This window comes from Salvelinus alpinus, chromosome 3 (assembly GCF_045679555.1).
Source record: "Salvelinus alpinus chromosome 3, SLU_Salpinus.1, whole genome shotgun sequence".
Classification (NCBI taxonomy): domain Eukaryota; kingdom Metazoa; phylum Chordata; class Actinopteri; order Salmoniformes; family Salmonidae; genus Salvelinus; species Salvelinus alpinus.
In genome coordinates this window covers 11,129,688-11,152,830 of record NC_092088.1, presented here as the reverse complement: position 1 = coordinate 11,152,830, position 23,143 = coordinate 11,129,688, and positions in this window count along the sequence as shown.

The following is a 23,143-nucleotide window of genomic DNA, read 5'->3' as shown; positions in this document are numbered from 1 at the left end:
CTGGAGATAGGGGATAACACACTAATCACATTTCATACTGCTTTTAAAACAATTACCTGCACAGCAGAATGCCAAATCAGCCAATAGATGGTATGAGCATACTGTCTGGAACACATCCATCTGTTTATATCCTCATGACAACATATATATTTTGCTTAGATGTATTCAATCTAAACAGTGCTCCAAATTATTCAACTCAATTTCTCCTTCAAGTACCATGTTGCAATGTGCCCTGTATACAGTGGCGTGTATTCATGGATGCCAAGGGAAGCCAAGCTTCTCCAAAAAAATGGACCAATAAAAATAATACAAATGATAAAATAATTTATTGTTCATCTCTTTGTGGTTCATCATTTTCCTTCAATAGGCAAGAGGCTGAATGTATCTCACCGGAGAAAGCAGACAAGCGAGCGAAACAGCGCCCCTCTGTCTCTGTATGTGTAGCCCATCTATCTGATGCTGTCTGGTCAAAAAGAGTATGACATTGTTGCCTCCCATAGCATTGAATGCAAGGGAAGCCAGCGCGCATTTGGCCACTATGGATAAAAAAATAAAATGACACAATAATAGCCAATCAGCGTTGAGCTAAACTAAGTGAACTCTACGGTGAATGGTCCTGGCGCACCCCAAAAAAATGTCAAGGGAAGCCAGCTTGGGTTTGGCTTCACACCAATCACATCATATCAAAAGTCAAATGTGAAATGTTGCATGTCTTTGTGTTGTTGTCCTCCGGTGTCTAGCTAGCTAGCTAAAATTGTCCCTTTCCTAAATTGGCCATGGATGGAGATAGGGATTTGGACTTGTGGTTTTACTTAATTCTCCATACTGGTCAATGATTATGACGGTGATTCTGATACAACCATAAATTCATACATTGTTGTACCCCTGGCCTGAGAGGATGGAAGTCCAATATGTAGCTAGATGTAGAAGGCTAATATTAACTAGCTGGCTAATCGTTGCTCATGAAAGGAAATCAGGCTAGAAAGCAAGCATTTTAGCCAGGTAGCCTAGGACAACAACAACTAAAAGCGTGTACTGTATGACAAAGTGACAGACCATTTCGGCAACATGAAAGAGAGGAGGATGGCATTGGCGTTGCTCTAGAAGTAGGGTGAGTCAACATGTTTTTTTCTACTTACGCACACACAGACACACACACACACACACACACACACACACACACACACACACACACAGTACTATGGACAGCCACATCCTATTTAGATTATGTTGATTGGACTAAATTGCTTTGGGAATCTTTTTGTTGTCACTGTGTTAGATTAAACAGAGGTGATTTGATGATGTTGGAATGTTGTAGTTGAAATGGTGCTGGAATATTCGAGGCAGCTCCTGTTTTCTTTGTGACTTGCGTAACATTCTGGTGTTTGTTTAGTAGTCCGAAAATGTCCCAAAAAATGTACAAGCTGTGTAGGTCATGTAACTGTTTGTTACATGCATATGCTTTGTGGACTTTAGGAGACAGATGTTGCTCTCCGGTTTTGTGATGAAACAAAGGTGTGGTTGAATTCATTCTGTCACTGTGTCTTCTTATTGTCTCTGCTTTAGGCCTATATATTACGGTGTCAAGGCGGATGAACTAACAGGTTATAGAGCAAACAACACAGTTATCACAACACAGGTTGTAAAATGGCATTTTTTCCCCTTGGCTTGGTTTCCCCAGTGATTTTACCCACGCTCCGCTACTACATGTGTGTCTGTGGGAAATGTGGGAAAGGGCCGTTGTTGCCATAGCAACAGTCTGCACTTGCTCTGGGCAGAGAGGAACTGCATGTTGAACTAGGTGAGATAGACTTTGAAAATTGTTTGCCAGCCAGCCCAGAGAGAGAGAGCATTTCATTGTGGGTTTTGTTGTCGACTTGAGCTACAGATTTCCACGACAATTTTCACATTGCTACCGACCTTGTTATAACGACAAAATTAAACATTTGTTAACAGAAAATATTGTTTTCACATATTAGTATTATTTAACAGTTTAACACTGTTCATCATAGGAATTAGTTGTTTTGGGGTGCATTATCCCTTTAACTCCCATAGCACGTGAATGCCGCATAGGCTTTTATGATGTGTTGAAGACAACTCGGGAACTTGGAAATCTCCGACTTCTGACATCAGTTTGTTCATCACAACTGAAAACTGAAAAAAACGAGCTCCAACTGGAAAAATCTTTTGAATGGTCATCCAACTCGGAATTACAAGTTGGAAACTTGGTCATCATCCTAGAGCTCCAACTTCTCTGACCTGTAGATCACTAATGCAGTGTTTAAGACAACTCGGAAACTTGGAATCTCTGATTAAAAATTGTATACTTTGTTTGCGTAGTACTTTCTATTGGTTGATTCTGATATTTTCCAAGTGGGAAACTTTGACCTCATATTTCTACAACGAATTTCCAAGTCGAAAATGTCAGAATTGTCTTTATTGCGGTATGACGTCATGATTTTTTCCTAGTCTGAGCTTATCTTTTTTACGAGTTCTCAGTTGTCTTGAACACACCAATAGCCCTCCCTACCTTCAGGCTATGCTCAAACGTAAGGAAAGCTGAGTTCCTTCCCAACTTCAGGCCTACTGTCAGGACAGCTGAGTCCCTTCCTATCTTCAGGCCTACCTTCAGGCTATGCTCAAACGTAAGGAAAGCAGAGTTCCTTCCTACCTTCAGGACAGCTGAGTCCCTTCCTATCTTCAGGCCTACCTTCAGGACAGCTGCATCCCTCCCTACCTTCAGGCCTACTGTCAGGACAGATGAGTCCCTGACCATCTTGCGAAAATGTCAGAAAACCTATTTTTTCAATGAGAATCTTGATGAATCCCACAGCACAGCACAGCCACACAGAGACCGGCGTTTTTAACTCAGTTTAATAGTACTTTTCTGTGGGTGTTTTGTCACAAATTTCCACCTGCAGAAGGACAAAATCAAACAATCCCACACGCTTGCAAATGATTTGTTTTATTCTGTTTAATGTTTAAGCCTTTTGTCAAATAATTTGCTTCAAAAGAACTAACTGCTCTATTTGAAAACGGCAAGATGCTATCTTTACAATGTTTTAGATATTCCCCTCATTAGATCTTGTTCAAAGAAGAGCAGAGATGTGAGCGGTATGTCTTCCCGACAGGCCACGTTCAAATCCAGATATAAATACTACATAGCGTAAATATATTATGACGCTAATCTGTCACATGACATGCAGAGTGAGGAATTATACCCAGGTGGCAGTGTGATGTTTTTTTCCCCATGTTCACACTGACACATTTTACTCCAAGGCCAGTCACTATCATGTGTTCTTCCTCTGGAGAACTTTCCTCACGTACAGTATCTTTGTAAAGATCCAGCATGAAAGTAGCTTGTTTCGCAATGGTTGTCCTGAAAAGGTTTAGCTGAATTCCAGCTACTGCCATTTTAGCTACTGCGCATTCTACGCACAGCACTCTGGTGTGATTTCTCCCCTGTGTGGGTCATCATATGTCGGGTCAGCCTAGATTTAACATTGTAGAATTTCCCACATTCACTGCATGCTATTCCCAGTGTGAACAATATACTCCCTCTCGTGATCTCTCATCCGGTGTATTTTTTAAGCATCAACAAAAGAATAGCCTCTGTCGCTATAGCTGCACTGGCAAAACGATCTACACTGGTGCCTTTTTAAGAATCTTGGGTCTCTACTGCATTTTCAAAACACAGCGCACTGGTATGATTTCTCCCTTGTGTGGTTCATAATATGATCGGTTAGGATTGACTTAGGGTAGAAGCATTTCCCACATTCATTGCATTGATGTCCTCCTCCCTGCAGTAACAATCATATGCGTCGTCAGTTTTACCTTAGACTTGAAGCATTCACCACATTCATTGCACTGATATATATATACACTACAGTTCAAAAGTTTGGGGTCACTTAGAAATGTCCTTGTTTTTGAAAGAAAAGGACATTTTTTGTCCATTAAAATAACATAATATTTATCAGAAATACAGTGTAGACATTGTTAATGTTGTAAATGACTATTGTAGCTGGAAATGGCAGATTTTTTATGGAATATCTACATAGGTGTACAGAGGCCCATTATCAGAAACCATCACTCCTGTGTTCCAATGGCACGTTGTATTAGCTAATCCAAGTTTATCATTTTAAAAGGCTAATTGATTATTAGAAAACCCTTTTGTAATTATATTAGCACAGGTGAAAACTGTTGTGCTAATTAAAGAAGCAATAAAACTGGTCTTCTTTAGACTAGTTGAGTATCTGGAGCATCAGCATTTGTGGGTTCGATTACAGGCTCAAAATGGCCAGAAACAAAGACCTTTCTTCTGAAACTTGTCGGTCTATTCTTGTTCTGAGAAATTAAGGCTATTCCATGCGAGAAATTGCCAAGAAACGGAAGATCTCGTACAACTCTGTGTACTACTCCCTCCACAGAACAGCGCAAACTGGCTCTAACCAGAATAGAAAGAGGAGTGGGAGGCCCCGGTGCACAACTGAGCAAGAGGACAAGTACATTAGAGTGTCTAGTTTGAGAAACAGACGCCTCACAAGTCCTCAACTGGCAGCTTCATTAAATAGTACCCCGCAAAACACCAGTCTCAACGTCAACAGTGAAGAGGCTACTCCGGGATGCTGGCTTTCTAGGCAGAGTTACAAAGAAAAAGCAATTTTTCTAGGCCTATTGACACACAGTCGACAGATTTATAATTTTCATAACAACATAAACTAGCTTTTTGTAACAGTAACTATAGTCGATACAAACCTGCCCTGTGTAACTTTATCTACGGTTTGAAAACCAAATCCAATACAACAGTTTTTGGGAGGTTTGTTCTCCTTGGAACAGTGAGTTCATCTTACGATTCTTTTATGGTTTTCTCCAGTGGCACGGAGATCTGTCCAGCAGCCGCTACAAAAAGTTCAGTAAGATACTCATGGAAAAACTGTAGTTTGGACATTTCAGATGTAATGCATGGATGTCAAGGAGTTGGACCATTGGCCCCTTGGCCCATTGCCGCCGCCTTCTTCTTCTTCATCGTGTGGTTTTCCCCAAGACTAGATGTTTTGTTGCCTATTGCTGCCTTTCACAGGTCGGACTGTGAATTGCACATTTTGTTCACAAAAAGGAAAAGGGGAATGGAAAAAATAAATTGACCCAACATCTAACCCTATACGTACGCCACTATCCCCAACAAACCCATCCCTTCCCACTACTTTGGCCCTAACGGATTCTACACCAGGTTGTCGGCCTGGGAGGATGGAACCCTCTCAAAATCCACTGTAGTTTTTCTGCAGTAAAACCTCTGACACAGAACAACTACCAAATCAATCTTCTGGGATTTACGTTCCATCTGCGCTGTAGAGTTAATGACCATAGCAATAAACGCCAAGAAGCCAACCATACTAAAGCACAAACTGTTCAGGTCACTCTCTACAGGCCTACTACTCACAGGGACACTCTCAGACTCACAGGGATCCTCTCAGGCTCCCTCACCCTTTTCCCAGCATCCTCTACTTTCCTCATTGCCTCAGCATATGACACTTTCTGCACTGCCCGAACACAGGCAACCTCAAACTGTTTCGTCTCTCTCACCAGACATTTTTGATCTCCTGCAACATTGGACACCCTCACAATTGACACGCACAGCTTTTAGCACCAAAACTACACACTCCTTTGTCTCATGCCCTCCTGCACACTTCTCACATCTCGGAATCTCCCTCCTACACACTGCTGCAACGTGACCATGAGCTTGGTATCTGAAACACTGTAATGGGTTTGGAACAAAAGCTCTCACTGGATAACTGGCATATCTTAGCATGACTTTATCAAGCAAAAGCTCTGCATCAAAATTCAAAAGGAACTCGTGCTTACCACCGGGTCTGCGTCCCGTCAGAAAAACAGCGAGCATCACTGACATTGGGGATCCTCATCTTAATTTGTTCCACTTCAACACTCAATGCCACACCAGTAATCACTCCTTCCAGTGGCGCTCTGCTCCGAAGAGCAAAACAAGATAGAGATCTGGTCCCGAGGCACGTAATGCGAAGTGCCCACTCCCTCTGGGTGGAGGACACACAGATAATCAACACTACACTTCTGGATACTTTGACTGAGTTAAGGGTACCCAGATTATTCTCTACCCAGCCTGATACCACATATGGGTCGGAAAAAAGACATGAATCCACTTTCTCCAAGAATCTTACTCCCACTGGGCCAAAATCATCTCGGGCATTATCCTAATCATTGGGGTGTGGCTTGGAAGTCTTCACCACAGCTGTCGACGCAGGTAGGCCTACATCCTCACTTTCATCAGGTTCGATTTCTGAGCTGTCACTAACCAATTCCATCTCAGGGTTTTTAGGAAAGGAGTATGTAACCATCACTCCCATAGTTGATTCTTACATTAAATTAGTAAGCTTGTATTCAGGAGACGAATGTTTGTACATTTTGTACTTAGCGCCATTCTTTCTGCCTCACGTCCACCCTATTGTGAAAATGCTTCACTCGCCCTTTAGTGAGAATGCCATTGGCTCTTGGCTCCTTGCCTCGCTAGCAGGGTTTCCCAAATTCAGTCCTGGGGACTTCAAGGGGTGCACGTTTTGTTTTTTCCCCTAGCACTACACAGCTGATTCAAATAACCAGAACGCCTTGGGGTCCCCAGGACCGAGTTTGGGAAACGCTGCTCTATAGTATCCAGCTGGAGACCGGGAACCAATGGCCTGTCACTAAAACCAACACTATCGCCATCTACTGGCCGGTTTATCTATAGCCAAACGGTAACGCGGTTATTTCATCATCATGAAGAAACACAGTCAGGCTCATTTAATGCATTTATTTGAACTTTGAACTGACACTCCACTTCTTCTTCTGCAGCTCTGTTATCATATCATATTTTTTCATAATTAAAAGTAAAAAGGTCTTAAAAAGGGGCAATCTGGGATTGGAACATCAATTGTACCTCTATCAACCAGTCTGGCAGTAAGCATATGTTAACCAAAAAGATTCACCTAGCGGGTTTTGTAGCTTAAATGTATTTGCATGCTACACAGCTAAGATAGCTAGCGTGGCTAACTATAGGTTGATATATTTACTTTACCTTTATTTATTGCATGTCTGCACAAGTACATTTTTGCATTTAGCATTTAAATTATGCAATCAAAATAAAAGGAAATTACGTGTCAGTAGGAGTGGCAATGTTTTACTGAGGGGACAGTATAACCAGGGGCTATTTTAGCAAGCGGCCAGGCTCCTGGTCTCCCGGTGGATGCTACTCCCTTGCCTGTCCAAATTATTCAAATTCAAACAGTAGATCCTGCCGGGTTTTCTATGCAGCCGAACAGACTCTCGTTTACAAATCATAGTACCCACAATGCTTCAGGCGACTCGGAATGTTATGGAGGTCAAAATAAAGGTGTGGATATAAGAAATAAGCTTCGACAGTCCACTTTATATACCCGAAAGCATGAAACGTATAAATGGCCGATTTGACGAGCTGTCATGTTGAATGCCCGGTGTTTTACGCGTTGTTTATGTTTGCAACATAAACAAGCGTGGTGCATAGAGAACATTCCATGTGGCATGCATGCGCGTTCGGTTATCGATGACATCATCACATGGTGGAGTAGTTGTATTCAAGACATCTAAACGTTGCATAGCAGAATTTTACTCAACTTTACAAATTGGGAAAACAAGCTGACTAACTTGTTTTGAATTTCACCTTCAGAAATCTCGAGGTAAATAGGTTGTGGAGTTAGTTTGACCGTTTATGTCACTGAAAATGTTACACTGTTTGTACTTGTGTATAATGACACTAGGGACAGTCCCTACATCGTCTCTCCCTGCTCTTTCTGAAGGAGATAGATGAGTTGAAAAGAAGAGACAGATTAGGAGTGGAGAGAGGGAGATGATAAGAAGAGCCATATTAGGAGTGGAGAGAGGGAGATTAAATTAGTTGTGAGTAGTGGGAGCTTCCTGACGCCAGATTTCTACTGTTCACAGTCCTCCATATTTTTATTTTATTTATTTAACCTTTTATTTAACCAGGTAGGCTAGTTGAGAACAAGTTCTCATTTGCAACTGCGACCTGGCCAAGATAAAGCATAGCAATTCGACACATACAACAACACAGAGTTACACATGGAATAAACAAACATACAGTCAATAATACAGTAGAACAAAGAAAACAAAAAGTCTATATACAGTGAGTGCAAATGAGGTAAGATAAGGGAGTTAAGGCAATAAATAGGCCATGGTGGCGAAGTAATTACAATATAGCAATTAAACACTGGAATGGTAGATGTGCAGAAGATGAATGTGCAAGTAGAGATACTGGGGTGCAAAGGAGCAAGATACATGAATACAGTATGGGGATGAGGTAGTTGGATGGGCTGTTTACAGATGGGCTATGTACAGGTGCAGTGATCTGTGAGTTGCTCTGACAGCTGGTGCTTAAAGCTAGTAAGGGAGATATGAGTCTCCAGCTTCAGAGATTTTGCAGTTTGTTCCAGTGTAACGGATGTGAAAAGGCTAGCTAGTTAGCGGGTACGCGCTAATAGCGTTTCAATCAGTTACGTCACTTGCTCTGAAACCTAGAAGTAGTGTTGCCCCTTGCTCTGCAAGGGCCGCGGCTTTTGTGGAGCGATGGGTAACGACGCTTCGTGGGTGACTGTTGTTGATGTGTGCAGAGGGTCCCTGGTTCGCGCCCGGGTCGGGGCGAGGGGACGGTTTAAAGTTATACTGTTACACCAGTCATTGGCAGCAGAGAACTGTAAGGAAAGACGACCAAATTAGGAATTGGCTTTGGGGGTGACCAGTGAGATATACCTGCTGGAGCGTGTGCTACGAGTGGGTGCTGCTATGGTGACCAGTGAGCTGAGATAAGGCGGGGCTTTACCTAGCAGAGACTTGTAGATAACCTGTAGCCAGTGGGTTTGGCGACGAGTATGAAGCGAGGGCCAACCAACGAGAGCGTACAGGTCGCAATGGTGGGTAGTGTATGGAGCTTTGGTGACAAAACGGATGGCACTGTGATAGACTGCATCCAGTTTGTTGAGTAGAGTGTTGGAGGCTATTTTATAGATGACATCACCGAAGTCGAGGATCGGTAGGATGGTCAGTTTTACGAGGGTATGTTTGGCAACATGAGTGAAGGATGCTTTGTTGCGATATAGGAAGCCAATTCTAGATTTAATTTTGGATTGGAGATGCTTAATGTGAGTCTGGAAGGAGAGTTTACAATCTAACCAGACACCTAGGTATTTGTAGTTGTCCATGTATTCTAAGTCAGAGCCGTCCAGAGTAGTGATGCTGGACGGGAGAGCAGGTGCGGGCAGCGATCGGTTGAATAGCAGGCATTTAGTTTTACCTGCGTTTAAGAGCAGTTGGAGGCCACGGAAGGAGAGTTGTATGGCATTGAAGCTCGTCTGGAGGTTAGTTAACACAGTATCCAAAGAGCGGCCAGAAGTATACAGAATGGTGTTGTCTGCGTAGAGGTGTATCAGAGAATCACCAGCAGCAAGAGCAACATCATTGATGTATACAGAGAAGAGAGTCGGCCCAAGGATTGAACCCTGTGGCACCCCCATAGAGACTGCCAGAGGTCCGGACAACAGGCCCTTCGATTTGACACACTGAACTCTATCAGAGAAGTAGTTGGTTAACCAGGCGAGGCAATCATTTGAGAAACCAAGGCTGTCGAGTCTGCCAATAAGAATGTGGTGATTGACAGAGTCGAAAGCCTTGGCCAGGTCGATGAATACGGCTGCACAGTAATGTCTCTTATCGATGGCGGTTATGATGTCGTTTAGGACCTTGAGCGTGGCTGAGGTGCACCCATGACCAGCTCTGAAACCAGATTGCGTAGCGGAGAAGGTACGGTGGGATTCAAAATGGTCTGTAATCTGTTTGTTAACTTGGCTTTCGAAGACCTTAGAAAGACAGGGTAGGATAGATATAGGTCTGTAGCAGTTTGGGTCTAGAGTGTCACTCCCTTTGAAGAGGGGGATGACCGCGGCAGCTTTCCAATCTTTGGGAATCTCAGACGATACAAAAGAGAGTTTGAACAGGCTAGTAATAGGGGTTACAACAATTTCGGCAGATAATTTTAGAAAGAGGGTCCAGATTGTCTAGCCCAGCTGATTTGTAGGGGTCCAGATTTTGCAGCTCTTTCAGAACATAAGCTATCTGGATTTGGGTGAAGGAGAAATGGTGGTGGCTTTGGCGGGTTGCTGTGGAGGGTGCCGGGCAGTTGACCGGGGTAGCCAGGTGGAAAGCATGGCCAGCCGTAGAGAAATGCTTATTGAAATTCTCAATTATAGTGGATTTATCGGTGGTGAGAGTGTTTCCTAGCCTCAGAGCAGTGGCAAGCTGGGAGGAGGTGCTCTTATTCTCCATGGACTTTACAGTGTCCCAGAACTTTTTTGAGTTAGTACTACAGGATGCAAATTTCTGTTTGAAAAAGCTAGCCTTAGCTTTCCTAACTGCCTGTGTATATTTGTTCCTAACTTCCCTGAAAAGTTGCATATCACGGGGGCCATTCGATGCTAATGCAGAACGCCACAGGATGTTTTTGTGCTGGTCAAGGGCAGACAGGTCTGGAGTGAACCAAGGACTATATCTATTCCTAGTTCTATTTTTTTTTAAATGGGGCATGCTTATTTAAGATGGTGAGGAAGGCACTTTTAAAGAATAGCCAGGCATCATCTACTGACGGGATGAGGTCAATGTCATTCCAGGATACCCCGACCAAGTCGATTAGAAAGTCCTGCTTGCAGAAGTGTTTTAGGGAGCGTTTGACAGTGATGAGGGGTGGTTGTTTGATCGCAGACCCATTACGGATGCAGGCAATGAGGCAGTGATCGCTGAGATCTTGATTGAAAACAGCAGAGGTGTATTTGGAGGGCGAGTTAGTTAGGATGACATCTATGAGGGTGCCCGTGTTTACGGATTTGGAGTTGTACCTGGTAGGTTCATTGATAATTTGTGTGAGATTGAGGGCATCAAGCTTAGATTGTAGGATGGCCGGGGTGTTAAGCATGTCCCAGTTTAGGTCACCTAGTAGCACGAGCTCAGAAGATAGATGGGGGGCAATCAATTCACATATGGTATCGAGGGCACATCTGGAGGCAGAGGGAGGTCTATAGCAAGCGGCAACAGTGAGAGACTTGTTTCTGGAAAGGTGAATTTTTAGAAGTAGAAGCTTGAATTGTTTGGGTACAGACTTGGATAGTAATACAGAACTCTGCAGGCTATCTTTGCAGTAGATTGCAACACCGCCCCTTTTGGCAGTTCTATCTTGGCGGAAAATGTTATAGTTAGCAATGGAGATTTCAGGGTTTTTGGGGGTTTTCCTAAACCAGGATTCAGACACGGCTAAGACATCCGGGTTGGCAGAGTGTGCTAAAGCAGTGAGTAAAACAAACTTAGGGAGTAGGCTTCTAATGTTAACATGCATGAAACCAAGGCTTTTACGGTTACAAAAGTCAACAAATGAGAGCACCTGGGGAATGGGAGTGGAGCTAGGCACTGCAGGGCCTGGATTAACCTCTACATCACCAGAGGAACAGAGGAGAAGTAGGATAAGGATACGGCTAAATGCTATACGAACTGGCCGTCTAGCACGTTTCGGAACAGAGAGTAAAAGGAGCAGGTTTCTGGGCACGATAGCATAGATTCAAGGCATAGTGTACAGACAAAGGTAAGGTAGGATGTGAGTACATTGGAGGTAAACCTAGGCATTGAGTAATGATGAGAGAGATATAGTCTCTCGAGACGTTTAAACCAGGTGATGTCATCTCATATGTAGGAGGTGGAACAACATGGTTGGTTAAGGCATATTGAGCAGGGCTAGAGGCTCTACAGTGAAATAAGACAGTAATCACTAACCAGGACAGTAATGGACGAGGCATATTGATATTAGAGAGAGGCATGCGTAGCCAAGTGAACATATGGGTCCAGTGAGTGGTTGGGCTGACTGGGAACACGGCGATTCAGACAGTTAGCAGGCCGATGCTAACAAGCTAACAGTTAGTAGGCCGGGGCTAAACAAGATAGCAGTTAGCAGACCGGGGCTGGCAAGCTAGCAGTTAGCAGACCGGGTTAGCAAGCAAGCAGTTAGCAGACCGGTGCAGGCAAGCTAATGTTAGCAGATAGCAGATCGGGGCAAGCAAGCTAGCAGTTAGCAGATGGGGGTAAGTCTGTTTTTGCCTCTTCGTACGGTGATGTCGATAGACCAGTCGTGGAATTAGTAGGGTTCCAAGTAGCTCTAGGTAGCTAGCAGGTTAGCAGAATGTGCCTTCAGCGGGCGTCACGCCTGAGGGGCCTGTTGGAATCCTCGGGCAGATTATGTCGGTATTCCAGTCGTAGAGGATCGGCGGGGTTCCGTGCCCCGTACCGGCAGTAGAAGGGGTCCGGATATTGTAGCCCAGGAGTGGGCTTCGGTGGTAGCACAGGAGCCCTGGCCGGGCTAGCTTCAGGCTAATTGGTGCTTGCTCCGGGATGGAAACGCTAGCCTGGAGTGGTCACCCAGGATTGCGGTTAGCTAGTTGCGAAGATCCAGATGAAAATGTTCCGAGTTTGCGGTAGGAATCCGGGGATATGGAGAGAAATAGGTCCGTTATGCTCTGGTTTGAGTCACGTTGTTCGAACTGGCGAGAGCTTTCCGAGCTAAAGGTTAGCTGATGACCGCTAGCAATGGTTTGCTGATATGTCTCTGCTGTGATCAACACTAGAGAGCTGGGCCTGCATGGCGGCTTGCATCTCAATAGTTTACTAAAGTAGCTGCTGTTTTATCATCTCCTATTTATGCACTGATCTGAAAACGGAGGTAACACAGAATGTTGGACCTCTTCAGGGTTGAGGAGTAAAGGATTACATGTAATCTATTACATGTAACGGATTACAACAAAAAAACAAACTAATCAGTTACGTTACCAGCAAACATTTTATAATCAGATTACAGACATTTTTGAAAAAGTAGATGATTACACCAAAGTATTACTTTAAAATTCAGAAAGGATGTTTGTGGCAAAAAATCTTTGACAACTTTCTGTTTTCAATCAAATGTATTTATAATGCCCTTTTTACATCAGCCGATGTCACAAAGTGCTATACAGAAACCCAGCCTAAAACTCCAAACAGAAAGCAATGCAGATGTAGAAGCAAGGTGACTTTCTCAATAACCAGGTTTCCATCCAACCATTTCATGCAGATGAATTACCTGACGCATGAACAAAGTCACGACCGGGCTGACGGAAACAGGATATGCGGTACAATTTTGTAAATGCTGACAATTTGTTCATTCGACGTGGTGGGATCTTTTTGTGTCGGTAAAATTAATTATGCAAGAAATTGGGGTGGAAACGCCTTTAAGCGCAAATATTGATATTATAACCATTATATCGAAGTACACTTGTAGTCGATGCGATGATACATTATGTTGTGTGGTTCTTCCACTACGACTTATAAAACCATTCAGTTTATTAGGCTACAGAATACATAAATTATGAACTTCACAGGGTGGTGAAAGTGCACGTGAAGAGCTTGATGCGCCTTTCAATAAATATCGAGGGTCTTATTCTTGTGACATGATGATCGATGCTTGGCTGCCGTTTGACAAATACAAATAATATCGCTTATACACAATAGTCTGTAGTTTGCCTACCTGCGAACTGTTGAGCTGTTGGCTGGAGCGCACTTGCCAAGACCAGAGTGGGCAAATGTGCTATATAACGCAACAGTTTTAGTGACACAACCACCAGTAGAGTTGAAAATGTGCACGATGTCATCACGCACAGACTTTTATCCGCAATAAGTCATTTTGATGGAAACATCTCTGGTGGGAAAATGCACATATTATTTTATGCAGATTCTTGAATATTTGCATGAAAATCTGTCACAAATTGGATGTAAACCTAGCTAATGACATTCAAATCAGCATTGAAAAAAGGCGCAAATGTAAGTTTGTTCCGCCTGAGTGAGTCTGACCACAAGTCAGGGAGCACTATGATGACACACCAAATGCGTTTGATGGATCGCGGGAAAATAGCTTTTATAGGCTACAGTGCAAGCTGCCTTCCAAGGGTTTGACTGCTGTTGGGATGCAATTTGAATGAACGCTTAGAGGCAATGAGGACAGCAGTGGTGTAGTCTATGGGCGATACGGATATCACATATTATGACACCTAAATAGCGCATTGATGTGAATCCCACTGCTGCTTTCTCATTGAGTTTTTTGCGCCTTGTGGATGGCTGTGTGTACAGCCAGTGTACAGCCAGTGAAAAATGAGCTCTTGCAACAGCTGTATAGTGCGGATCCAGGGCCTGATTAATGGCCAGCTATGTCTACTCTAACGTTGATTTATCTTGCAATAGATGTCGTTCAATTGGTCATATTCATTTTTGTCTTCTTCTAATGCTTCTTAAAGTGAAAGTAATCCAAAAGTAACATAGTAACCATTACGTTACTGAGTTTGGGTAATCCAAAAGTTACGTTACTGATTACAATTTTGGACAGGTAACTAACGGATTAACCTACCCAACCTTGGACCTCTTTCAGATCCGTGCAAAACAAGAAGACGGGTCATCTGGTCCAAGCAGACAGATGCGATACATTGCAGCAAGTTGTCTGTCATTGAGACAACACTGCCATCTAGTGTTTATAAGAAATATTACAATCTAGTAGTGACTTTTATCCTTTTATCTGCGGTGTCTTAAACCATAACGTCCACTCTCAGCGTCAGACATGGAAAGACTGAAAAAAGTATTTTTTATTGTGGAATAATTAACCCCCTTTTTTATTCAGTAACCGTCACTTGAGTTTATAATGCAGTAATAAGCCAGGTGCCTGGCAAGGCCTGAGGGTCTGGCATGGATCAATGATTCATCACTGCCACAGGGGACACCAGAGGGCCACAGAAGTGTCAACCATTGGCAGAGTTAACAAGGCAGTGCAGTGGGCTGTCTGTCTCCAGGTAGAACAGCATCCCAGCTCCCCCTTTGTTACCACGGACGCGCAACATGGTGTCGAGTTCTCTTACCGCAGTGTGTGTTATCTAGCACTTCATTCAGTGGTTGTTGGCACCGGATAGTGCAGATACTTAGGTGTAGACACGCTTGGTGTGAACAAGAAAGTTAACCCCAGGGCAACGATAGGGGGATTTCAACACTTTCTGAGTGACATGTCAACCGTAGCCTGATTCCTTGATTCCGTGCTAGTGTAACAGTTAGTAATGCATGCCTGACACATTTGGAAATTGGACATAAGCTAAACAGAATGCCCAAGTGTCCTCCCTGTATAGGAGCAGTGGTGAATTTTAGCATGTCATTCTTGGTGGGGCAACCTCAAAGCCACAAAGCCACTACACAACACATCACTAAACAATACATTAATTGTGCTATAACGGTTGCCCACAAACTGGTAGGTCCTACATAAAGCTCTCCCAAGAGCAGAGCTTTCTTTTCAGCACCATGGAGTGAATGTTTACCACCACTACACCTGGCTATCAGCAGAGCCTTGTCTGGCAGCGAAACAGTAAATTCAGCCTCATTTACTGCCTTTAAAAAAAACAAAGTTGAAATGGCTGACTTGCTTAAACAAATGTGGATTCTACTGACAATTGAGATGTACAAACTATGGCATAAGGGGACGACAAGCGGATAAGAGGCAATCCGTAATTTCGATTAAGACATTAATGAGCAAGCTAGGATGGACGTAGTCAATATAATTATTTGTTCAGCACTTTTGAAATGTACAGCGACAAAATTCAGAACATGGGCGGTTCTTACATTATTCCCCCTGTACACCAAGTCAGAACCGTAGGATAAATAAAGGGGGCATATAAGCAGACAATGAAAGCTCTTACAATATTATTTTATTTATTATTTTATTTCACCTTTATTTAACCACGTAGGCTAGTTGAGAAATGATTATTCAATGATTACATTTCTCTAAAACAGGCTATAGTGCACCACCAAGTCAGAACAGTAGGCTAAGTTATGGGACCAAATTATTAGGGTGAGGCACAGGGGCTACTAACTGCTTACTACACAACATACACTTAGTATTACTTTCTTAGCTACAGTATACATATCTCCCTGGCATATTACATAATTTATGCAGCAGCATAAAATACATTTTTTGGACTAACCTTGTTGTGCTGTGCTCACTTGAACAGGAAGGTGGCGGTGACAGTCCTTGTGGGCAAATTCTGTCATCAAGCTTTGTCATCAAAGTCTGTCATTCTCTGGATTGATGGTGCTTTCAAGACCACTGGGAACTCTGGAAAAAAACAAGGTTGAATCATGACATCAGGGATCTTCAGGTCGGAGCTCTAGAAACAAGTTCAAGTTTCCGACTTGGAATTCCGAGTTAGATGACCTTTCAAAACTTATTTTCCTAATCGGAGCTCGTTTTTTTCCAGAGTTTCCAGTTGTTTTGAACGCGGCAGAAGTCATGCTGCATTGACAGCAGGGCCAATGTATTCAACCTTTTAAGCTTGGAAAAGAGACTTAAAACCCAGACTTGGACCACACACGCACTCAACTGAATAGCAGGCTAGTGATTGCTTTGCAACGCTTGCAGTTAGCCACTGATTCCCTCCAAACCACTCATTGTTGAATTTGCTATTTCCAACTTGTTGTGTAATGTTTTGTCCAATGGCCGATGAGCAAAAATACGTTTTTATCTATAATTTCTCTTCAAATGACATGGATTGAAAAGGACTTGCCAGATTGTCAACGTGATTCATGTTGATGACTGCTTGTCTAGCTTCCTAGCTAAGATTTTGAAAGTATGATTTTGAAAGTATGATGATATAACGTGATTTAACGTATTTTTATATGTGGCCAATGACCTTGAGCCTTCTTGGATGGGCACTTCTAATGTAACTCTATGGCAGCACCCAAGGGGCTTGAATTTTCGAGCTCTCCCCGTAGATTTGCAGTGATATAGTATCCCCAGTAGTGACAGAACACTGAGCCAATCACAGCTCAGCTAGAGTACATTACCAACCTCTATGCTGGCTGCCCCACCACCAACACAGAAAGCACTGAGCTAGGCTGAAATGCCTGCATTTTGGAGAAATGAAGAAAACAAAAAAAAGAGACCATGTTTGTATGAGGCTTTATTAACAAAATGTTTTTTTTTTTACATTGTTTGCAAACTGATATGTGACACGTATTAATGCCAAAATAAAATGAAAACAGGCAAAAAATATAAATGTTTTTTAATGTAAATTTTTTTGCTAAACAGGTTGGCCTCAAAACAAATCAAGTTCTTCCACATTGATCTCAACAAATAATTGCTTTGTGAACGGGGGCATTGTGATGCTGAAACAGGAAAGGGCCTTCCCCAAACTGTTGCCATAAAGTTGGAAGCACAGAATCATCTAGAATGTCAGTATATGCTGTAGCGTTAAGATCTCCCTTCACTCCACCTAAGGGGCCTGAACCATGAAAAACAGCCCCAGACCATTATTCCTCCTCCACCAAACTTTACAGTTGGCACTATGCATTCGGGCAGGTAGTGTTCTCCTGGCATCCGCCAAACCCAGATTTGTCCGTCGGACTGCCAGATGGTGAAGAGTGATTCATCACTCCAGAGAACCTGTTTCCACTGCTCCAGAATCCGACGCTTGGAATTGCATATGGTGACCTTAGGCTTGTGTGCAGCTATTCGGCCAATGAAACCCATTTCATGAAGCTCCAGACGAACAGTTCTTGTGCTGACGTTGCTTCCAGAGGCAGTTTGGAACTCAGTAGTGACTGAGGACAGACGATTTTTACACGCTGCGTGCTTCAACACTCGGCGGTCCCATTCTGTGAGCTTGTGTGGCTTACTACTTTGCGGCTGAGCAGTTATTGCTCCTAGACGTTTTCACTTCACAATAACAGCACTTACAGTGGACCGGGACATCTCTAGCTGGGCATACATTTGTACGAACTGACTGGTTGGACAGGTGGCATCCTATGACGGTGCCACAAATTTTTAAGGAGTGTCCACATACTTTTGTGTGTATATATAGTGTAATTTAGCTGTTTGAAAACCAAATTGACCAGCATTTTGCTTAAGAATGGAAGGTTGGAGATTGTCAGAAAATTGTTAAGAGCTGAAGAATCTAGATTCCTTTTCTTCAGAAGGGGTTTCACCATAACAGTTTTAAGTACAGTGGAGAAAGTGCCTGGGAACAGGGAGTGATTAACAATAGCTTGCACTTCTTCAGATATGCAATTAAAAACTGGTTTGGAGAAGGTGGTGGGGATAGGATCGAGAAGGCAGGTAGGGGAAAGGGGGATACCTAGTCAGTTGTACAACTGAATGTCTTCAACTGAAATGAATCAGAGAGGTGTCGGGGGCTGCCTTAATCAACATCCACATCTTCGGCGCCCGGGGAACAGTGGATTAACTGCTTTGCTCAGGGGTAGAACGACCACTAGGCTACCTGCCGCCCCTTAGTTAGAAGGCTTAAGTTGTGATTTCACTTTCCTGAGCATGTCTGTGTCAACCAGGGAAAATACATATTTAGTGTCTTTACGTGGTAAGCCAGGGCACATATCAAACTTCTCATCAGGTCTTGCTTGACTGATACCCAGCATAATGTTGGTTATCTTATCTCTGAAATATGCCACAATCTCATCACATTTAGATGTGGAGGAAAGTTCACATACTGTAGGTTTGCCTGGGTAGGATTTAATCAGGCCATCAATGGCCGAGAAGAGCACTCTCAATCGCATCTGATTAATAGTGATCAAGTTAGTAAAATGAACCCATCTAGCATTTCTTGGGCTCCCGAGTGGCGCCGCGGTCTAAGGCACTGCATCTCAGTGCAAGAGGTGTCACTACAGTCCCTGGTTCGAATCCAGACTGTATCACATCCGGCCGTGATTTGGAGTCCCATAGGGCTGCGCACAATTGGCCCGGCGTCGTTGTCCAGGTTTAGCTGGGGTAGGCCGTCATTGTAAATAATAATCGGTTCTTAACTGACTTGCCTCGTTATATATGCCAAGTTTTATCTTTCAGAATATTATAATGGACCTGAACCTTTGACTTTCTCCACATCCGCTCTTCAGAGGTAAGATAGCGCTTCTTAATAATGCGTTCAGTATTACCCTGTGCTATGGGCAACAAGGTAGTGAAACACACAGTGGTGATCAGATAAAGCAACATCAACAATAGAGGATATGTCAGTAGAAAGCCCCTTGGTAATAACCAGGTCCAGAGTATGGCCGTGGTTATGGGTGGGCCCAGTAGAAAGCCCCTTGGTAATAACCAGGTCCTGGTTATGGGTGGGCCCAGTAGAAAGCCCCTTGGTAATAACCAGGTCCAGAGTATGGCCACGGTTATGGGTGGGCCCAGTAGAAACCCTCTTGGTAATAACCAGGTCCATAGTATGGCCGTGGTTATGGGTGGGCCCAGTAGAAACCCTCTTGGTAATAACCAGGTCCAGAGTATGGTTGCGGTTATGGGTGGGCCCAGTAGAAACCCTCTTGGTAACAACCAGGCCCATAGTATGGTTGCGGTTATGGGTGGGCCCAGTAACATGTTGGACAAAGTCCATAGAGCTCAAAAGATTAATACATTCAAAATGGCCTTGGAGTTAGTCTCTTTGTCAACATGAATATTGAAGTTGCCAAACACAATGATTTTTCATATTTCACAAGGACAATAGATAAGAGAAATCATTAAAGAAAGTGGGTCAGTGCTTTGGTGGCCTATACAGAGTTATGGCCAGCACTGGTGGCTGACATTTAAACAGTATAGCATGATGCTCCCAGGGGGAGGCTGCAATAAGAGCGGCACTACAGTCTGAAGTCAGTCATGTTTCAGTGAGAAACATGCAAATCAACTTTGCGCTCAATAATGAGGTCATTCACGAGACACAATTTACAAATTAAACATGTGTGTTTAGTGAGTCAGCCAGATCAGAGGCAGTAGGGATGATCAGGGATGTTCTCTTGATAAGTGCGTGGATTGGATCATTTTCCTGTCCTGCTAAGCATTCAAAATGTAATGAGTACCTTTAGGTGTCAGGGAAAATGTACACTATTTTCTTTAGGAATGTATTGAAGTAAAAGTTGTCAAAAATAGAAATAGTATAGTACAGATACCCCCTCCCCAAAAAACGACTTTAGAAGTATTTTTTACTTAAGTACTTTACACCACTGACAATTTGTCTCTGATGACAATCCCAAATGCGTACGTTTTGGGTGAATAAAATTCTCTGCTCATTATCAGTCATATCAAATAGCTGCCGGAAACTGAAATAAAAACGACTACATTCTTGACCCCGTTGTCTTAAACAATTTCTCTGAGTTGTTGGCGGTGACCAGGGTTCCTTCTCCAGCCTTCATTGCTCATGTACAGAGGGAGATTATCATCCAGCAGAGTTTAAATGTCAACACAGTACATGGGTGTGCCAGGGTTTGCCACACTGAACCAGTTATGTCACATACTACTGCACACGCAAGGTTCACTCAGGTACATGGAAATCAAAATCAAATCTGTCCAGAAAATCATGTAAATATTTGATCAGAACAAGGCAGGAAAATGTCCTTGTCATTGTGACTTGGCGGGATATTCCTTAGTTGCTTAATAAAAGGTAATTGGGAAACAGTTCCTCCTTTTTCCATGACACCATTGTTGTAAAGTGAGAGCATTCACTGGCCCAGTGTAGGTGACATACCCAGTTTAACTGGTTTCTATTGTCTGGTGAAAGCAACTGAACACTCGGATTTCACAATAGGAAAATCACCAGTGGGAAAAACAACTTATTTCAATGTAAAGTAACAGTGCTTTTATGTTATCTCTAAAAAGTCAAATGAGATTTGTACAATTCAACTAAAAGAGTTGTAATATTCACATTGTAATCAACCTTCAAACAACATCATAAATGTGATAAACACCAACAAAATTCACAGCCTCAAAAACAAAACTGTATCGACATTATAAAAAGCCAGGGCCTCAGGAACTCAGAACACGTGACAGTCTCATGTTTAGATGCAAGTCTTCACCTTGTTGAGGTGTAAACATCCCTCAATGATCATTATGCAGTGCTGTAGTTCCAGCAAAGAATGATCATCTGAAAGAGAATAGAATACAGCTAAATATTTCAGTATTTACCAAAACAAATGTTTATACACTTCAAGGTGTTTCAGAACATTTTAGCCTTAATTTAAACCATGAAGTCCTATTGAGATATGCAGTGCTTTTCAAGTGTGTTTGTTACAAAGTGGCCTTAAAATGGATTTAATGTACTTTTTTTGTTGTCAACAATCTACACAAAATACTTGGTACTTTCTAAGTGGAAGAAAATTTAACACTTAAAAAAAAAAATCATAGACATTTTATAACTAAAATATAGTTATTGCATAAGTTTTCAGCCCACTGAGTCAATACATGTTAGAAACACCTTTGTCAGCGATTACAGCTGGGAGTATTATTGGGTAAGTCTCTAAGAGTCAGTACAGCTGGGAGTCTTCCTGGGTAAGTCTCTAAGAGTGATTACAGCTGGGAGTCTTCCTGGGTAAGTCTCTAAGAGTCATTACAGCTGGGAGTCTTCCTGGGTAAGTCTCAAAGAGTCATTACAGCTGGGAGTCTTCCTGGATAAGTCTCTAAGAGTGATTACAGCTGGGAGTCGTCCTGGGTAAGTCTCTAAGAGTGATTACAGCTGAGAGTCTTCCTGGGTAAGTCTCTAAGAGTCATTACAGCTGGGAGTCTTCCTGGGTAAGTCTCTAAGAGTCATTACAGTTGGGAGTCTTCCTGGGTAAGTCTCTAAGAGTCATTACAGCTGGGAGTCTTCCTGGGTAAGTCTCTAAGAGTCATTACAGCTGGGAGTCTTCCTGGGTAAGTCTCTAAGAGTCATTACAGCTGGGAGTCTTCCTGGGTAAGTCTCTAAGAGTCATTACAGCTGGGAGTCTTCCTGGGTAAGTCTCTAAGAGTCATTACAGCTGGGAGTCTTCCTGGGTAAGTCTCTAAGAGTCATTACAGCTGGGAGTCTTCCTGGGTAAGTCTCTAAGAGTCATTACAGCTGGGAGTCTTCCTGGGTAAGTCTCTAAGAGTCATTACAGCTGGGAGTCGTCCTGGGTAAGTCTCTAAGAGTCATTACAGCTGGGAGTCTTCCTGGGTAAGTCTCTAAGAGTCATTACAGCTGGGAGTCTTCCTGGGTAAGTCTCTAAGAGTCATTACAGCTGGGAGTCTTCCTGGGTAAGTTTCTAAGAGCTTTACACACCTGGATTGTGCAATATTAGCCATTATTCTTTCATAATTCTTCAAGCTCTGTCAAGATGTTGGGGATCATGGCTAGACAGCAATGTTCAAGTCTTGCCATAGATTTTCAAGGAGATAAGTCAAAACTGTAACTCGGCCACTCAGGAACACTAACTGTCTTCTTGGTAAGCAACTCCAGTGTAGATTTGGCCTTGTGTTGTAGGTTATTGTCCTGCTGAAAGGTGAACTCCTCTCCCAGTGTATGGTGTAAAGCTCCATCCTATTTCTTTGGTGTAAAGCTCCCCAGTATTTGCCGATGTCAAGCATACCCATACTATGATGCAACCACCACTTTGCTTGAAAATAAGGAGGCAGTTACTCAGTGATATGTTGTGTTGGATTTGCTCCAAGCATAAACAATTACAGGAAAGACTGTTGTTTAATGCGAGAGCCAAAAGTAGTGGTGTACACCCAGCTTTATCAACAGCTGTAACAAGTTGTCCAGTGTAGGAAATCCTCACTGGTACCCTAGATTATAGAAAGACCCAATTGATGTCCAGGGTGGATCCTCTGTCTTCAAAAAGTTATGTTGTAAATACTACATTTTCACTCCATGTCCATTCTAGACCCACGTCACCAGTCCTCATCTCTACCACCGTATCTCTCTAAACCCCAGAAGTAGAGGGTCACTTGGGCAGGAAGTCGTCCACCTCCAGGTTGCCCACGTACCAGAAGATAAGGCTGAGAAAGATGATGATGGGTCTGGAGAAGACCAAGAGGTCCCAGAACCTGAAGGGAGCAAAGATGCCCAGGAAGAAAAGGATGAGGCCTGTAGCGTCCAGGAAGATGGCTACGAAGAAGAAGAGAAGGCAGCGGCCCAGCTGAGTGTCGGTACAGGTGCTGAGTGTCGGTACAGGTGCTGAGTGTCGGTACAGGTCCAGGTGCTGAGTA